Source organism: Lissotriton helveticus, chromosome 11, assembly GCF_964261635.1.
Source record: "Lissotriton helveticus chromosome 11, aLisHel1.1, whole genome shotgun sequence".
NCBI lineage: Eukaryota > Metazoa > Chordata > Amphibia > Caudata > Salamandridae > Lissotriton > Lissotriton helveticus.
This window is the reverse complement of record NC_136072.1, coordinates 549,335,298-549,352,712: the sequence shown is the minus strand read 5'-3', so window position 1 is coordinate 549,352,712 and position 17,415 is coordinate 549,335,298. Positions and strand designations below refer to the sequence as shown.

The 17,415-nt window shown below is 49.0% G+C and overlaps 1 protein-coding gene across 5 annotated transcripts in view; it reads left to right on the top strand.

Annotated features, from left to right (window-relative positions):
* SORBS3 (sorbin and SH3 domain containing 3) overlaps positions 1-17,415 on the top strand; it is a 349,900-nt gene that overhangs the window by 79,314 nt on the left and 253,171 nt on the right. The window contains exon 1 of one of the 5 annotated variants that reach the window (XM_078666294.1): positions 17,148-17,174. The exons of the other annotated variants lie outside the window; for them this stretch is intronic. The gene's annotated coding sequence lies outside the window, so the exon portion shown is untranslated. Of the gene's footprint in view, positions 1-17,147; positions 17,175-17,415 lie in introns of those variants that run through there. 5 annotated transcript variants of the gene reach the window in all.

The window sequence follows — 17,415 nt, the reverse complement described above, 5'->3', positions numbered from 1 at the left end:
GGACTTGACTTGACCGCTCTCTCTACCACTCTACCGCCCTCGCTCTACCGCCCTCATTCTACCGCTCTCACTCTACCGCTCTCACTCTACCACTCTACCACTCTCACTCTACCACTCTACCGCCCTCACTCTACCACTCTACCGCCCTCACTCTACCACTCTACCGCTCTCACTCTACCAGCGCCATGAGACTTCCAGGATGTGATTTGTGCGCTATACAACTGTCCCGGACTTGACTTGACCGCTCTCTCTACCACTCTACCGCCCTCACTCTACCGCCCTCACTCTACCACACTATCACCCTCGCTCTACCACACTATCGCCCTCGCTCTACAGCCCTCCCTCTACCACTCTACTGCCCTCACGCCCTCACTCTACTGCCCTCACTCTACCACTCTACCGCCCTCACTCTACTGCCCTCACTCTACCACTCTGCCACCCTCACTCTACCGCCCTCACTCTACCACCCTGACGCCCTCACTCTACCGCCCTCACTTTACCGCCCTCACTTTACCGCCCTCACTCTACCGCCCTCACTCTACCGCCCTCATTCTCACACTCTACCGCCCTCACTCTACCACTATACCGCCCTCACTCTCACGCCATCACTCTACCGCCCTCAGTCTACCGCCCTCACTCTACTGCACTCACTCTACTGCCCTCACGCCCTCACTCTACTGCCCTCACTCTACTGCCCTCACGCTACCGCCCTCACATTACTGCCCTCACTCTACTGCCATCACGCCCTCTATCGCCATCCCTCGCCCTCCCTCTCTTCCACCCACCTGCTTTTCTAACTCCCTGTTCTCTTCTCTTCTCCCGTGCTGATCTGCTGCTCTCTTCCACCCTGCCTCCTTCTCTAACTCCCTATTTTCTTCTCCTGTGCTAATCTGCTGTTCTCTTCCACCCTCCTCTTTCTCTAACTCCCTGTTCTCTTCTCCTGTGCTGATCTGCTGCTCTCTTCTACCCACCTCCTTCTCTAACTCCCTGTTCACTTCTCTTCTCCAGAGCTGATCTGCTGCTCTCTTCAACCCACCTCCTTCTTTAACTCTCTGTTCTCTTCTCCTGTGCTGATCTGCTGCTCTCTTCCACCCCACCTCCTTGTTTAACTCCCTGTTCTCTTCTCCTGTGCTAATCTGCTGCTCTCTTCCACCCCACCTCCTTCTTTAACTCCCTGTTCTCTTCTGCTGTGCTGATCTGCTGCTCTCTTTCACCCACCTCCTTCTCTAACTCCCTGTTCTCTTCTTTTCTCCCTCTGCTGATTTGCTGCTCTCTTCCACACGCCGCCTTCTCGAACTCCCTGTTCGCTTCTCCTGTGCCAATATGTTGTTCTCTTCCACCTGCTTCCTTCCTTAACTCCCTGTTCTCTTCTCCTGTGCTGATCTGCTGCTCTCTTCCACCCCACCTCCTTCTTTAACTCCCTGTTCTCTTCTCCTGTGCCGATCTGCTGTTCTCTTCCATCCCACCTCTATCTCTAACTCCGTGTTTACTTCTCCTGTGCTGATCTGCTGCTCTCTTCCACCCACCTCCTTCGTTAACTCCATGTTCTCTTCTGCTGTGCTGTTATGCTGCTCACTTCCACCCACCTCCTTCTCCAACTCTCTGTTCTCTCCCGAGCTGATCTGCTGCTCTCTTCCACACCCCTTCTTCTCTAGCTCCCTGTTCTCTTTTGCTGTGCTGATCTGCTGCTCTCATCCACCCCACCTCCTTCTTTAACTCCCTGGTCTCTTCTTTTCTCCTTTGCTAATATACTGTTCTCTTCCACCCTCTTCCTTCTTTAACTCCCTGTTCTCTACTCCTGTGCTGATCTGCTGCTCTCTTCCACCCCAACTCCTTCTTTAACTCTGTTCTTTTCTCCTGTGCTGACCTGCTGTTCCCTTCCACCCGCCTCCTTCTTTAACTCCCTGTTCTCTTCTCCTGTGCTGATCTCCTGTTCTCTTCCACCGCCTCTTTCTCTAACTCCCTGTTCTCTTCTCCTGTGCTGGTCTGCTGTTCTCTTCCACCCACCTCCTTCTTTAACTCTCTGTTCTCTTCTCCTGTGCTGATCTGCTGCTCTCTTCCACCCCACCTCCTTGTTTAACTCCCTGTTCTTTTCTCCCGTGCTAATCTGCTGCTCTCTTCCACCCCGCCCCCTTCTCCAACTCCCTGTTCTCTTCTCCCATGCTGATCTGCTGTTCCCTTCCACCGCCTCCTTTTCTAACTCCCTGTTTTCTTCTCCCATGCTGATTTGCTGCTCTCTTCCACCCGCCTCCTTTAACTCCCTGTTCTAATCTGCTGTGCTGATCTGCTGCTCTCTTCCACATACATCCTTCTCTAACCGAGCACACACACATACATACACCACGCACACACACATACAACCGCACACACAACCACACACAATCACACCCACAACCACACCCACAACCACACCCACAACCACACTCACACTCACAACCACAACCACACACCCAACCACACCCATAACCACACACATAAGATAAAATCCCTGCGCCTCCACCTACAATCAGATGCCATCAACTACCATCCTGCCCTCAGAGCCTGATGGGAGACAGCAGTTGCCCCCACTATGGGTGAGAGCATGGGTTCTATGTACCTCCGCCTAGCAGAATCTAGTGTTGATCTGCTGCTCTCTTCCACATACATCCTTCTCTAATCGAGCACACACACATACATACACCACGCACACACACACATACAACCGCACACACAACCGCACACAATCACACCGCACACACAACCGCACACACACAATCACACCCAACCACACCCACACCCACACATACATACACCACGCACACACACATACAACCGCACACACAACCGCACACAATCACACCACACCCACAACCACACCGCCCCCTTCTCCAACTCCCTGTTCTCTTCTCCCATGCTGATCTGCTGTTCCCTTCCACCGCCTCCTTTTCTAACTCCCTGTTTTCTTCTCCCATGCTGATCTGCTGCTCTCTTCCACCCACCTCTTTCTCTAACTCCCTGTTCACTTCTCCTGTGCTGATTTGCTGCTCTCTTCCACCCGCCTCCTTTAACTCCCTGTTCTAATCTGCTGTGCTGATCTGCTGCTCTCTTTCACATACATCCTTCTCTAACCGAGCACACACACACATACATACACCACGCACACACACATACAACCGCACACACAACCACACACAATCACACCGCACACACAACCGCACACACAACCGCACACACAACCACACACACACAATCACACCCACCCACAACCACACCCACACCCACAACCACACCCACAACCACACCCACAACCACACCCACAACCACACCCACAACCACACCCAACCACACCCAACCACACCCATAACCACACATAAAAGATAAAATCCCTGCGCCTCCACCTACAATCAGATGCCATCAACTACCATCCTGCCCTCAGAGCCTGATGGGAGACAGCAGTTGCCCCCACTATGGGTGAGAGCATGGGTTCTATGTACCTCCGCCTAGCAGAATCTAGTGTTTTCAGGATTCAAATCCATCAGACGAAAGAACAACAGCAGTGCAACGGAGAAAGGGTGACATGGTGGACTATCCAAGAGTGACATGTGCTCAAACAATGGATCAAGAAGGGCAATGAGATGCCTTTTACTCAGCTTTACTCTGCCACTTTGTATATGGAATTCTTTACTTCTATCGCACCTATGTAAATGTTCATAGTGCCTGGTGAAATGCAGAGACACACAACAACGGTAGAAGAAATATGTGTACATTTCACTATGAGGGTAGACAGGCTGAAAACTTCGGAATTTTCCTGAAACTTTTGCCAGGCAATGTGTTAATTTACAGGTGCCGTTAGAATTGCTGTTGTTCGCCTGCAGTCCAGAAGCCAGAAGCTCATGACTAAGTGCTGGGTAGCACGAAACGCGTCGAGCTGGACTTCACACTTCCTGCGCAGCATGCATATCCCTGATCCGCGCTGTAACCTTCATTAAAGAGTTTGGCAATTGACCTACCTGTGTTGGCCTCTCCATGTCGGGCAAACTTTGTTTTGGGGATATAGATATATATATATATATATATATATATCCAATTTTATTATATTTGGAGATAAATCAAGCATTGTCCATACATCAAGCAAGCCAAGCCCACAAACAGTCACTCAGTTTTAGGGAGCTCCCAGCTCTTTCACGAGCCCTAATAAGGTCACTGTAGGGGTTAACTCGATTGGGCGACGCAGGACCACACCAATGTCCCTCCCCACGCCAATCCAAAAGGGCTTCACCCCAGGGTAGTCCCATGCTTCGTATAGAAGGTCGGCTGTTGGCTGTTTACAGGGTGCACATAGGAGACCAGCATCAGGGAACATCTGTTGTATGCGTCAAGGGGATAAATAGGTTGCAGGGAGGTAGTTTATCTGTATCATACGCAGTCCAGCAGAGATTGCCAGCTCCCTAGGGGCCAAGCAAGCCTCCCGCCAATTATCGTTGTCTAGGTCTCCCACCCATGTACTTTTGGCGAAGGTAATCGAAATTATCAAGAGTGTGAATAATGAATGAGCGATAAATTTGGGTGAACGATCGCTCCTGTCCCTAACCATTCCATCAGTAGCTTGGCTTCGAGTGGGCTATATTCTGGTAGTTTTGTGCCAGAGGGGAGTTGTGTCGCTAAGGCATATCGCAGCTGGAGAAAGCGAAAAAAAATCATTGGGACCAGGGTCTACTGTTCCTGCAACTGTTGGAAGAACATCAGTGCAGTCCCTTTGTAAACATCTCCTAGATATGTGATACCTATACGGTCCCATTGATGAATCCCCTTCAGGACAGAGAGTTGATGAAACCACGCGCCACACCACAGGGGGGTGAGTTTGGTTAGTTTGCGGTCCCATTGACTCAAGCGCAGTGCCGTCCTCCAGCAGTGTATCGTCGCTTGGGTGCAACAACATCTCCTTGGTCCCATAGAGACTGCTGGGCAGACCCTTAAGTCAAATCCCATCATTACCAGACAAAAATGTAGGCACGATTATGAGAAGGAAAATGTTATCCCAGGATTTTCCATATAAAGAAGACACGAGGTAACCTGCTCTCCCCTCCCTCTTGTACAGATGTGATACAGATTTACTAACAGTCAGGCTGTGTGAACATCTGCAGCACTCTATTACATGAAGAGTACAAGCATTTACAATGCAATGGTTTTGCCTTTGTTAAAGGTTGAGCTATTGGCATTGCTCTTGACAATATTTTTATTTATGTTTTTTTAACATAAATAAATGGCATTGTCATTTACAATGCCACTAGCTTGATCTCTCGCAAATGACACACAAACACCCACAGAGAGCCCCCCAATACACACTCAGAGGCCTCCCCACACACACACCCACACACAGCCCCCCACACACACACCCACACAGAGCCCCCCCACACACCCACAGAGCCTCCCTACACACTGCGAGCCCCCCCACACACTGCGAGCCCCCCCACACACTGCGAGCCCCCCCACACACTGCAAGCCCCCCCACACACTGCAAGCCCCCCCACACACTGCAAGCCCCCAACACACTGCAAGCCCCCCAACACACTGCAAGCCCCCCAACACACTGCAAGCCCCCCAACACACTGCAAGCCCCCACACACTGCGAGCCCCCCCACACACTGCGAGCCCCCCCACACACTGCGAGCCCCCCAACACACTGCTGGGGAACTAAAGCACTCCAGCAATCCCTGACAGAACATGCGTAAGCACAGGCAACAAGCACTGGTAAAGCTAATAGGTGTGGATTTCTCAACGTTTTCAAATACATGTGCAGCACTGCAAACTTGGGAAATGATTAAAACAAAGAGCACAGAGGTACGAGGCACAGCACGAAGCCAAGCATTGATAAGTCCGTATTAACTCTCTGAAGAACAGCATGCGAGCACGAAGGAAAGCACAACAAAAGTGTATTTACATTGCTGGAATCAAAGTGCGACCACTGAGATATATATATATACACACATACATACATCATGTCAGCACGAAGGTGAGCTCTAACTTATAAATACGCTGCTGGGATCAACATGTGATCAGAGGTAGATACACACTGCCAGGAAGGGCGTTTAGGCAGAACGGTGAGCACAAACATGGGTATGCACTGCAGAACAACATGTGAGCGCAAACATGTCAACACACTTTAAAGAACAGTGTGTGTGTACGAAGGTGTGATCAGCTAGTAATCAAGAGTGTGAGCACAGGATACTTTTTATTAGTTGCGGGGATCATGTTAGTGTAGGGCGAGCACAAGCACATGTATGTGCTCCTGAGATCATCATGTGAGCGTGGGCTGAACACAAGCACATGTATATGCTGCTGAGATCATCATGGGAGCGTGGGGCAAGGACAAGCATGTATATGCTGCTGAGGTCATTGTACACTGCCTACGCTACAGTGCTGGATAATGTGGTCTTCTGTGAGGGTTACCATTACAGCCTCCACCACAGCGTGCTCGAAATTGCTCTAAATGTGAGCTCTCGAAAATAAACACACTGATCCCACGCTGGACATCCATGTGTGCAGGGAATTCAGCAACGGCGCGAAAAAGAAATCTTGTATGAACTTCAGTCAGCTTAAGGATTCGACAGAACATTTGAATTTTGGCCAAACGAAGTAATTCCAGACATTTCCCTGTATGTTTACCTATTGGAAGCTTTACTTGGGTGACTGACTCCATAACCTCCAGGCTTGTTTCTCCTAGACTGAAAGTAGCTGCCCCGTTCACGGACCCTCGGGGCATGTATGCACCCCCAAGAAACAACCAACCACAGTGCGCAGCTCCAACAAGCATACCGGTTCTGTGCATTGCATACACAGGCAATCTAGTCCAGTACTTCATTCACTTGACGCTTTAAATAAGATTTCCACATCGAATGTATTTGCACAGTATAGTTAGGTAATTGCTCCAGCAGTAGAATTAAATGTACATTTTCTAAACGTGCCTTCTGCCAGAAGAAAAAGCCCCATCCTAGAGTGGCACATTCCCTCCCTTGGCCTACATCTCACAACTCCTGATGCAGGATAACACAGGTCCGCCTCGGAGGCAACACTGTTAGCATGCACTGGCTCCATCTGGGACCGAAGGGCTTTTCTTAATTTCACCGTCTGGTGTCTGACCATTTTCTATTACATGCACCTGCCTGCCGCGGTTGTGGGGGCTCGCTGGGCATGCGGATGGCTGGCTGGGCACCACACATCCAATGCCTGCATTATCGGCAAGGCCAGGGACGATGCTATGTGCCCTCGTGTAAGCTTCACAGACAAAAGATGGAAAGGACTCGCAGCGACATTCACTTACGCACCAATGAAGGTACCGAGAACAAACACTGCTACGAACATGCAGCGAGCTGGGCGGGCAGAACCACTAATGCACACTCACGTGAGCTGCAACCCCACCGGACACACTTCTATACAACCTCCTTTAAACTGTAAGGAATTAAGACAAAAACATTGCTACCCGTGTTCGCCTAAAGTTAGAGACTGACGGAAATAGACACAGCCACTTACAAAAAGCATTTTCAAACCTCCATTCTTTTGCACATACGCCGACTACTGTTCACACGGCTTTACATGTCATTTTAAAATGGTTTTTTTCTTTGCTCACACCTATGTTAAGCGAAAGTTTCTTAGTGTTTATAGTTCCCAATTTTAACAATGCTCTTTAATAAAAAAACAGTCGAGTACAAAATCCCTTTAGGGTAATAAAATAAATATGAGCGCACACTCTCGCAGTGGGCGTGTCTGCCAGTGATGGTGTACAGAGTGGTTTGTGCTTTCTATAATCTGTGCTGCTCTCAACTGGGAGAGCCACAGTTTAAGAGGCAGCGAGGTTAAACGATTACTCCATAGTTAGCCAAACGGCAGGAGAAACATTGCAAGCAAGCATTTTTAAGACACCTCAGATGGAGATAAGCCGATTACACGTGGCTGTTTGTTTTGATGGTAAGTCAGCGCGTCAAGCACCCATTTCATGTTGGCTCCTGTCTGATCAGCGCGGAGCCGGAGTTAATTTAATAATCCGAGCTGTAGGAGGGCTGACACCATGCCCCAAAGGGTCCCTGCATGAAGACGCAGAAGTGCCGGCAATGCCGGACCAGATTCGGGGGCGTTCCCGGCTTTCGGCTGACGTCGCGTGACGTCGGCAAAAGCCAAAGAATCTCGGGAACGCCCCCGAATCTGGTCCGGCATTGACGGACAGGCCCCTCGTCCAATGGCTAGGCTCCATTTATGGAGCCAGCCAATGAATGACGAGGGCCGACCCAAAGCCACACTACAGTTCTCATCAGGTTTTCGCCTGCGCGAAAAAGATGCGCAGAGCGCATCTTTTCGCCAGGCAAAACCTAAAAAACTACCCAGCTCCAACTTGCAAAACAGTTTGTTGCCAATGATGTCATCTGCCATGCTTGTGCAAAAATGCCTTTTTAGAGCGATGCGTCAAGCCAGGCAGAGAAGTGAGACGGTGCGGCTTGTGTGATATTTGTCCTCGAGTTACAGCCTCCAGCAGCAATTTCCACTTTTTGACAACTGCCCATGGGTAAGCTGTAAAATGTGTAAATCAGACATATTGCGTGTGGGAATGTCATTCAGTGTAGGCTTGCCCATTCTTTGCATCTGGTTTCATTCGGTACTGGGATTTCACGCGGAGCCAGGCTGTATTGCTTTAGTAGATCTAGATTTCAGTGAAATCCTGGGGGTGTTTGTGCTGCGCCCTCTCTGTTACGCCCTCTGTTACAATTCTTTGTTACACTAAGGGGCAGATTTACAAGCCCCTTGCGACACTTTTACGCCACTGTTGCTTCACTTTTGTGACGCAGCGGTGTGGTAAACAATGTGCCACGTTGCGACACATTTACAATGTGACACATCTAAGGAGATGCGTCACATTGGAAAGCACTGTGTCACATTATACCTGCGTCAGGTATAATGTATGCAGGGTGGACGTTCCCACGCAGAAAAGCCTCGTAAAAGTGAATTTCACTGTGTTACTTCTACGACCCTACTGCGTCAAAACCGGAGTGACGCAGCACAATAAGAATAGGCATTCCTGAGCATTGCTGGAGTTGCGTCGTGCTTGCGACATGACTCCAGCAATGCGTTACCTTTACGCTAAAAGATGCATGACGCATCTGTCAATCCTTGCGCCGCATTGTAAATGCGACACATCCATGGTCGCGCAAAGTTTTTTTTTGCGTGACGCAACTGAAGCATCTCTGCTGAAATGCAGAGATGCGTCCGTTCTTGGAAATCTACCCCTCAGCTTCCAGGGCTGTGCTTTCATCAACTCTTTGGCGCCAAATCCTTTTTGGGTTGGATGGTAAATCGACACTAATATTGCCGTCTCTGCCTCGCGCAAGGGCTCGATTGCAGTGTTCGCTGCCTGTCCCCTCGGGCACTTCAGCATCACTCAATTTCCTCTTCAAACCGCCGAGAAGTGTTTCACAACCTGCCACTCCCGGCGCCTGTGATCTGCCGTTGATAGTTACTGGTGTGTTTTTGTTGCCGCCGGTGACGTCATCTTTGGCAGCATCGCCTTGTGTGATCCACTAGCTTCGTTTTTGGGTCTGGCCTTTTCAGGGCTTTTCTTCATGTTCGTAGATGGCGCAGATTTGGACGCGTGCTGAAACGCTAAAAGCGTTCCAATGTGCCTAGAGTGACAGCTCTCATCTGAGAGCGAGGCCAGGCCCTCGCCGTGTTCAGACTTGCCACCCAGAGGGACCTGTTGCGCTTTTTGCGCCACCCCCAGCCCTAAACAACGCACTACATGGGCTCCTTCCCCCCAAGAGGGGCCGTGCGGCGCCGGGGGCCTCACAGCGCTGCCTCTTGTTCTGCCCAGGCCGTGGGCACTGACAGCCCATTGTCCCAGCGCTATAGAGACAACGCACAAAGCCATGCCCAGGCGCTGAAAAGCGGACCCGGCCGCTGACCTCCCCAGAGTGACAGGGGGGGCTTTGTCTTTTGGTACTCCGGAGCAGATCGTCACAGACACCCCCAACTCCCCTTCTTGACGGGTGGGGGCGGTCTGTGTTCTGTGTCCCCCCGAGGGAGGGGACGATCACTGATTATTACAAGGCGGGAAGGCCCACCCTCGCTGCCACCCACCCGGGACCCTGCTTTCTCCTCATGGGCTCTCGCTTTGTTCAGAATCCCGGGACATCCCCCACACCCTGAACAGTGGAGCACTTGGAGCGTTCCGCTTCCAAAGGAGCCCCCCCGTTTCCAAAGGAGCCCCCTTTCAGCATCACTTCCCGGGGTTCCCTCGCCAGGTTTCCTGGGTGCGGTGGGAACCGAGACCGCCCACGCGGCTGCCGGCCGGCACTCTTCCTTCTATTGCTCGGTGAGTTACATAAGTTGTGCGCCTTTGGCTATACGTTACTCGCCGCACCGACCACATCCATGCATCCCCCGCCGCATGCACCTGCTCTTCCATCACCTCCAGGGGCATGACGCAGCAGGCCCCTGCGGCGCGGGTGGGCCCCAGCCATTCAAGGGCGACCCCATTCGGCCTAAGGCCAATGAATGTCTGTCAGATATTGGAGCCTCGCCGGGAGGGGGTCTCCACATTCGGCACCTATTACTGACTCTGCCCCAGCCCTACCATCCTTTCAAAGCCGATGTCGAGGCTAACATTTGACTGACTTTCTCCCATTCCCAAAGACCTTTCAGAGAGGAGACTGACCGTGCGCCCGCCTGGCCGGCGAGCAATCTCTAGCAACCGCTAGACTAGGGCCTCTGTCTGCGCCATCGTTAATGCCACCAGTATCTGAGAGGAGACACTGGCTCTGCGCCCACCCTGCCGCCATTCCTGTCCGTCTCTCAGGGCCCCTGCTGCTTGGGACAGACTTTGCTCCAGTTTCAGAATCCTTCAAGATGCACAGGCCTAACAGGCAGCGACGTCTCCCGAGCTCTGTGTGGTCGACTAACGTCCTTATTAAACAAACCCCTCGAAGGCTCCGCCGTTTGCCTTCTTGCCCCCGGAGGCAGCAGCTCCTCTCTCTGCATTAGACTTTGTGTTGTAGAATTTTTATAGTGCTTCAAACCACTGAAAGGGGCACACGAGGCTCTGATTCCTATCGGGTTCCTGGCCACCCTTTTCGGAGTGAATTGCGATAGGTTGTTATTTGGAGTTAAGCTTGTGTGAGAGGTGTTGGTGAGAAGCCATATGGTTCAAACAATACTCTAAAGTTGGTTGGCAAAACAAAAACTGCATCTTTCTCTTAAGTGTGAGTTGTTGCAGAACAGTTTGTGAATATATGTGTCTGTTTATGTAGATACCATTTTTTAGGTCTGGTGTTTAAAAACGGCTTTAGTTGTCGTGAAAGTCTACCGAGTTTAAAAAAAATCATAAATATCTTATGACATAATGCTTTCGGTCAACAATCTTCCTTGCGAGGACCTGTCATCTCTCCTGCAGAATGGTACCGGCCACTTACTTGAGTTTGTATGTGTGGCATCTTGTACGTATTTTATAACCTAAAAAATGCCAGGCTTGCTGCCCGTCCATCCGCATGGGTACACACGCATAGGAGGCCATCTTCAAATACTTTTTATATTATAAAAAAACATTCCCATAATGGGCACCAATGCATCTGCTTACCTGCATAAAATAACTCCTCAGGTATGCAAACAGTAAAAGCAGACCGCTTGGCTTTGCCAGTGCTTGTTTTTAACAGTGGCCTTTAACCTGGCATTATGCGAGTGGGAACATGTAGGGGTTTAATGCTCTCTGTAATTCGTGGTGGTTTTTAAATTTTTCATTTCCTAGTTAGATTAAGAAATCTCTAACCCCGTTGTGTCCAGCCTAGTTCTACTTGGGATAAATCCATGCCACATTTTCATTTTCAGATTTCCTACCAACTATGGAATGGTTTCCCAGTCAAATTCATTGTATGTAAACATGTAATTTGTCTGGTTATTTTGAAAATCTGGCATGGATTCCTCAAGTAGGACTGTTTGTTAACATCCAACTCAATAGGTTTTTTTGACATTTAAACAACTTTTGGATAACTGGCGACATCCCACTTTGGAATATCAGTGTCCAGGTCGCTGCTTCTAGTTGGTCTATCACGATAGCTTAGTGTGTTCAGGGCCTGTTGCATAGATTAGCTTGTATCTTGCAAGTCCGAGGTTCCACTCAAGTGGAACGCGGGAGTGTTAACATTCCGTTTATCGATGATTGACAAAAAGAGCAGTGGCCTAACGCTAAATGACCCCCTCACCCGACCCCGCAGAATGTGATTGCCCCCCTAAAACTCCTACACCGCACAGAAACCCATAGGACTTAGGGTAATGGGGGCTCCAAAAAGGTTGGGGCTGCCGCTGAAAACGAGCACCCCTTTAATTGGATAATTATAATTACACAACAAGTTTGACTCATGCGACGTCGTTGTATGGAGATTGGTTCTAGAAGAGCACACATGTTTTCATATTATCATAAATATGCTTTTAATTGGGGTGTCACGACTTCCCAAACGCCCATTATGTATGCAGGTCCTGGTCTGTGTCAGACATGAGGTTTAGGGTGAGTATTCAAGGCTGTCCTGTCCTTCTGTCTCCAGGCTCCAGTTGAAGAGGCCGCCCCAGTCCCTGTGAAGTAAGCAGTCTGGCTCCGCCCCGTGGTGGTAAATACCAAGAGTAGTAGCCGGAAGGAGCATGGACCTCCAAGTGAACGGAGCATGGACACAACAGCCCCGGGGGGTGAGTCTTGCTCCAGACTGGGTTGTCTCGGCGATGGTGGTGCCCAACCTACCGACCGGGGCGGTGCAATCGAAAGTAGGTGAACACGTGGAAAGGGGCTATGGAGTGGAGAAAGACTGGCACAGACACTATTTCTGTAATAAATGGTGGGCCCTACAGTGGACTGTAGGTCGTATAGGTAGTACCCGGGGTCTCGCCTGCAGCACAAGTGATGTCCCTCTGATGAGGGGACCTGGTGGTCTCTGGCAGTCGTCTCCCCTGGGGCATAAGCGATGCTCATGTGATGAGAGGATATGCTGGTCATGGGCAGCACAAGGAATGTCATGTCTAGCTGATGAGGGGATTTGGTGGTCATCACCAGCGGACTCTTCCCCTGCAACACTAGCGACGCCCATATAACGAGAGGGTCCTCGCCTACAGCGGCTTCGTTGTTGTGACGAAGAGGTTCTCATAGTGGACTCTTCACACTGTCACAAGCAGATTTCATTGAGTGGGGCACATGGCTTGAGGCTTAGTCTAGGCCACTATAGATATTGCAAAACTAAATACATTGGTTCCTGACTGAAGTAGTTTCTCTCTAGGCTAGCCTAGACTGTGGTAAATATGACGGATCAACTGAATATGTTGTATTCCTTACAATGAATACACATGGCAGGAGTTTAATATAGTTCTAAATTTAAATGCTATGTTCTGCACAGTGTAAACCATTACTGTGGAACGCAAATGCTAGAACATTAGTGTGGGTGTTGCGGGGCTCAGTTGTAATATTTATCATCCATTACTTGTGTTCGCTATTTCCAGGTTTCTATTTTCGGTGTGGTGCATCCGCAGGGGCATCTTAAAGAAAAAGAACCTAGAAAACCCCCAATCTGATGCTCATTAAATTTGCTGACATGCCATGATTGTATCTTTTCGTAGTTTGATTACTGTACTGTAAATTTCCTTCTTTCTGGGGTTGTGTTATTTATCTACTCCTCTCAAATGTTTTATATTTCAAACATCTTAACGTGTCTTCTTAAAATATGCCCTCGGGCTATCAGTCAAAGTTAGAATTTTAGTTCACATTACCGGATTTTAAGGGCCATTGGAATTGTCTTCATTGTGATGTAAAATATATATTCATTGTTGAATATCGCTTGCACTACCTTAGTACTGAGAATTGACAAGAGGTAGTGCAGCCAATGCTGAATCTTAAATTTATGTACAACTTGCATCTACACTCTTGATTTCATGATGGCATTTTAGCATAACATTTGTTATCTGTTGTTTTTTTCCATTGTATTAAATGTACTTGTAACATTGTATGTGCTTTTATGGCCGCTTGGCCGAAATAAAGCTCTCTGTGATTGATAGTTATCATAATGGACATAACGGAAAAAGCAAATTTGAATGACACATTAGCTATGCAAATAGCCGGCCCTTTGATGAATAAATGGTACATAAGTGGGTCCGAAATTAGACCAAAACTGGGTACAGGCAGCGTTTCAACCTTTAGCACTAAACTATGAATCTTCATCAGGATTAGAACACAGTTTGCGTAGCATCCAGAGATCCACTAAAAGATGGGGGATTTCTTTACTTTCGATATCCTTATTTGATAGTGTGTAGTCATTACTGCACTGTAAATACATAATACCTGAACTCACATGGTGGGTTGCAATACAAAGGGATTAGAGGAAGTAAAGGATCCAGTGAAAATAAGTGTAATATTTAATTGAGAAGCCATCTCTCACAGAGGCGCAGGGATGACCGTCTTTATCAGCAAAGTGATTCAGAATCTTTTGGCTCTAAGAACTCACATAAAGTTGATGCAGGTCAGTCTAAAATGCTTTTATGTCTTTTTGAGAGCCAGAATCTCAGTATCCCTCACCTCCTCCTCAATGGGAGGGGATGGGGGGGAGGGGGCAAATAGGGAGGGCCGTTTTGCATTTTTCACTGACTAAGTGGAGGGGAAAGTCACTTGCAGTGTTCTCTCCTCTCTGGTTCAGCTTGTGTCCATGTGGAGCTACCTAGCGCTTAGAGTCTCTGCTAGGGAACGAACAATATTCATGTGGTGGAGAGGGAACCTGCAGTGAACTCTCGTTTTTCCATGAACAATATTCCTGTGAAGATAGTGGGCACCTGCAGTGTGTGGACCTTCCCCTTTAACCAGACCATGATTCTGTGGTGAGGGAGATGGCCTATATTGTGGAATCTCTCATCAGCACCACACATAACCATGCGGCAAGCTTAGGCCCTAGCCGTGGGCTCTTTCATGGGGTACAAACAATATTTATGTGTGAGGGGAGAGACAAACAGTGGAATGTCCAGTCAGGAGCCAGAAATACTTTTTTGGGGTGAGATGGAAACACATGCAGTGTGCCCCACTATTTGGATCCCACTGTCGGTAATGCCAAATGTCAGGTATGCCAAATAATAACACTGCCTGCTCTTGGGCTGATTCCACCTCGTGCCTCTTTCTCCATAGTCCTACACTTCCTGTCTATTTATCTTGCTCATGTGGGTTATTTTTCATCCCTCCTTTCTCCCTTCCTCATTGTCTTCATATCTTCCTCTTCCTCCTTCTTTCTCTCTTTTATGCCTTTCTCTTTATTGCTCTGGGTCACAGTCTAATTATGAAAATTAAGTCCTGGGGCCCTATTATGCTAAGTGCCCTAGGGCGCAATGGGCGCTTGCGCCCGCTTTGCGTGCCCCCGGGCACTTTGGTATTACAGAAGGGACTGCAGACGCTTGAACGGCGCTTTCTGTAATACCGATAGCGCGTGCGCCAGAGCTATCTTCAGGGACATTCCCTCATGTGCATGGGAGTGTGACCCATGCAAATGAGGGAATCCCTTTGCTTCTGTGCCTGCACTGTGTTACAGACACGGGCGCAGAAGCATAGAAGCTCTCAGGACGCCAACTGACAGTGCGCCACTTAAAAGATGGCGCACTGTCAGTGCGCCCCCTGAGAACAGCCCTCTAGGGGGGGGGAAGGGACTTTTATGAACCCCCAGGACATCTCCTTGCAGGCGGGTGCAGTCACTGACTGCACCCGCCTGTAAGGGAATCTCTAATCCCCTTCAAAGTGCAGGCGGGTTGCTGCCTTCACTGTGAAAACACTGAGCGGCTTTGAAGAAGCTGCTCTGTTTTTCATATCGATGCGCTGCCCCAGGGCAGCGCGAGTACGCAGCTGTCCTCCGGGCAGCACATTTATCATAATACGGCACATTTTCCTTCATTGCGCTGGGTGAGTGAAGGAATGTGCACTGCATGTATAATGCGGTCCTTGATTTCCAAAACTGAGTGGCGGCTCCCACCACCTGTACTCACCAGTGAAATTAAGTAATGTCTTTAATAAAACAGTGTTCTTATGGCATGGGTAACTGATCTCTCCATTCTGCACAGTCATCATGTGGTGAACGGAGATCACCTGTACACAAACAATATTCCTGTATTAGGCTGGGCCCCTGCATTGGAGCTTCCCTTTTGCCTTGTGGTAGGCGTGGGTGGGTGGGTTGCACGGACACTCCTGTAGTGGGCTCTCCGCTCTGGCACAAACAACATTCTTGTGGTCCAATGTGGTGGCATCCACAGTTTGGGCCAGCTTTAGCGCTGGTGGCTCCTAGTACGACAGTGCCCTATATCTCTTCATAGCCTCTCTCTCACATGCATTTAATTTGTTTTATAGTGTTATTCATACCAGTGTAGGGTGTCAGAGCACTTTACATCGTCCACACATTCAACAGAGACAGTGAATCACACGTGAAAATCAGCCTATAGGATATGTTACATAGGGCAAGGAGGACTACACGGTGTAGAAATCACGTCATCCTTAGTGGTCGGCAGTGGCTGGAGAAACACAAAGTCAAGATTTGAAACATACCACAATTACTTGTGTTGGATTTACTAATAACAATGTATTTCTACCCAAATTAACTATTTAGCAACATTGGAATCATGGAAGACTGGGGAAAAGCACAATATTTTAACCCATATGATGCAGTTTGCATGTAGCTCTTTGATGACAGGTCATAAGTCACGGTGCTATATTAGGACTGTATCTCATGTAACAAAAGGATCTCTGTGTCCAAAGCACTAGCCAACTGAGCTATCCACAGAAAATACAATACAGTACTGTGTTCTGCATGGTACACGTTCTTTACAGCAGGCATATTAACCCCCTGTGCTACTTTATGATGAGTCAAAACAGCCACTAGACAAAACCGAGCTCCCTTTCCAGCAGGAACATTATTCAACAGTGTTATCTTGACAATTTTATTGTTGCCTGGAAACTGCTGGCCACCCTCCATCCCTCCCCGCCCACCACCAACTCCAGGCCAGGTGCGGCTGCACTGGTGGATCCGCCCCAAAGCCAGCCCAGTCCACAGTGGATGCAGTATACACTAGGCTGTCTACAAAAATAAATATCTATGTGAATAGAGTGGGCGTGTGCACTGGGCTCTCCCCTCTGCACAAACAGGGATCACGTGCTGAAGGTAAGGTTAGAATGTGAGCAAGGGCGAACCTTTGCTCCTGGGGTTTAGAGTAACAACTTAACCAAACACTTGTTTGCGCTTATTTGCAAGACCCGTGCGCCGCGGTTCACAAGTTTTTGGGCCAATCTAGATTGTGACCTTGTTGCGCTGACGATTGTTGTGTCTGTTTTTTCCCCTCAGTATAATGTTTGTCAATTAGACTTTGATTTTGGTGCCTTGTTTATTCTGTTTTGTTTGCTTA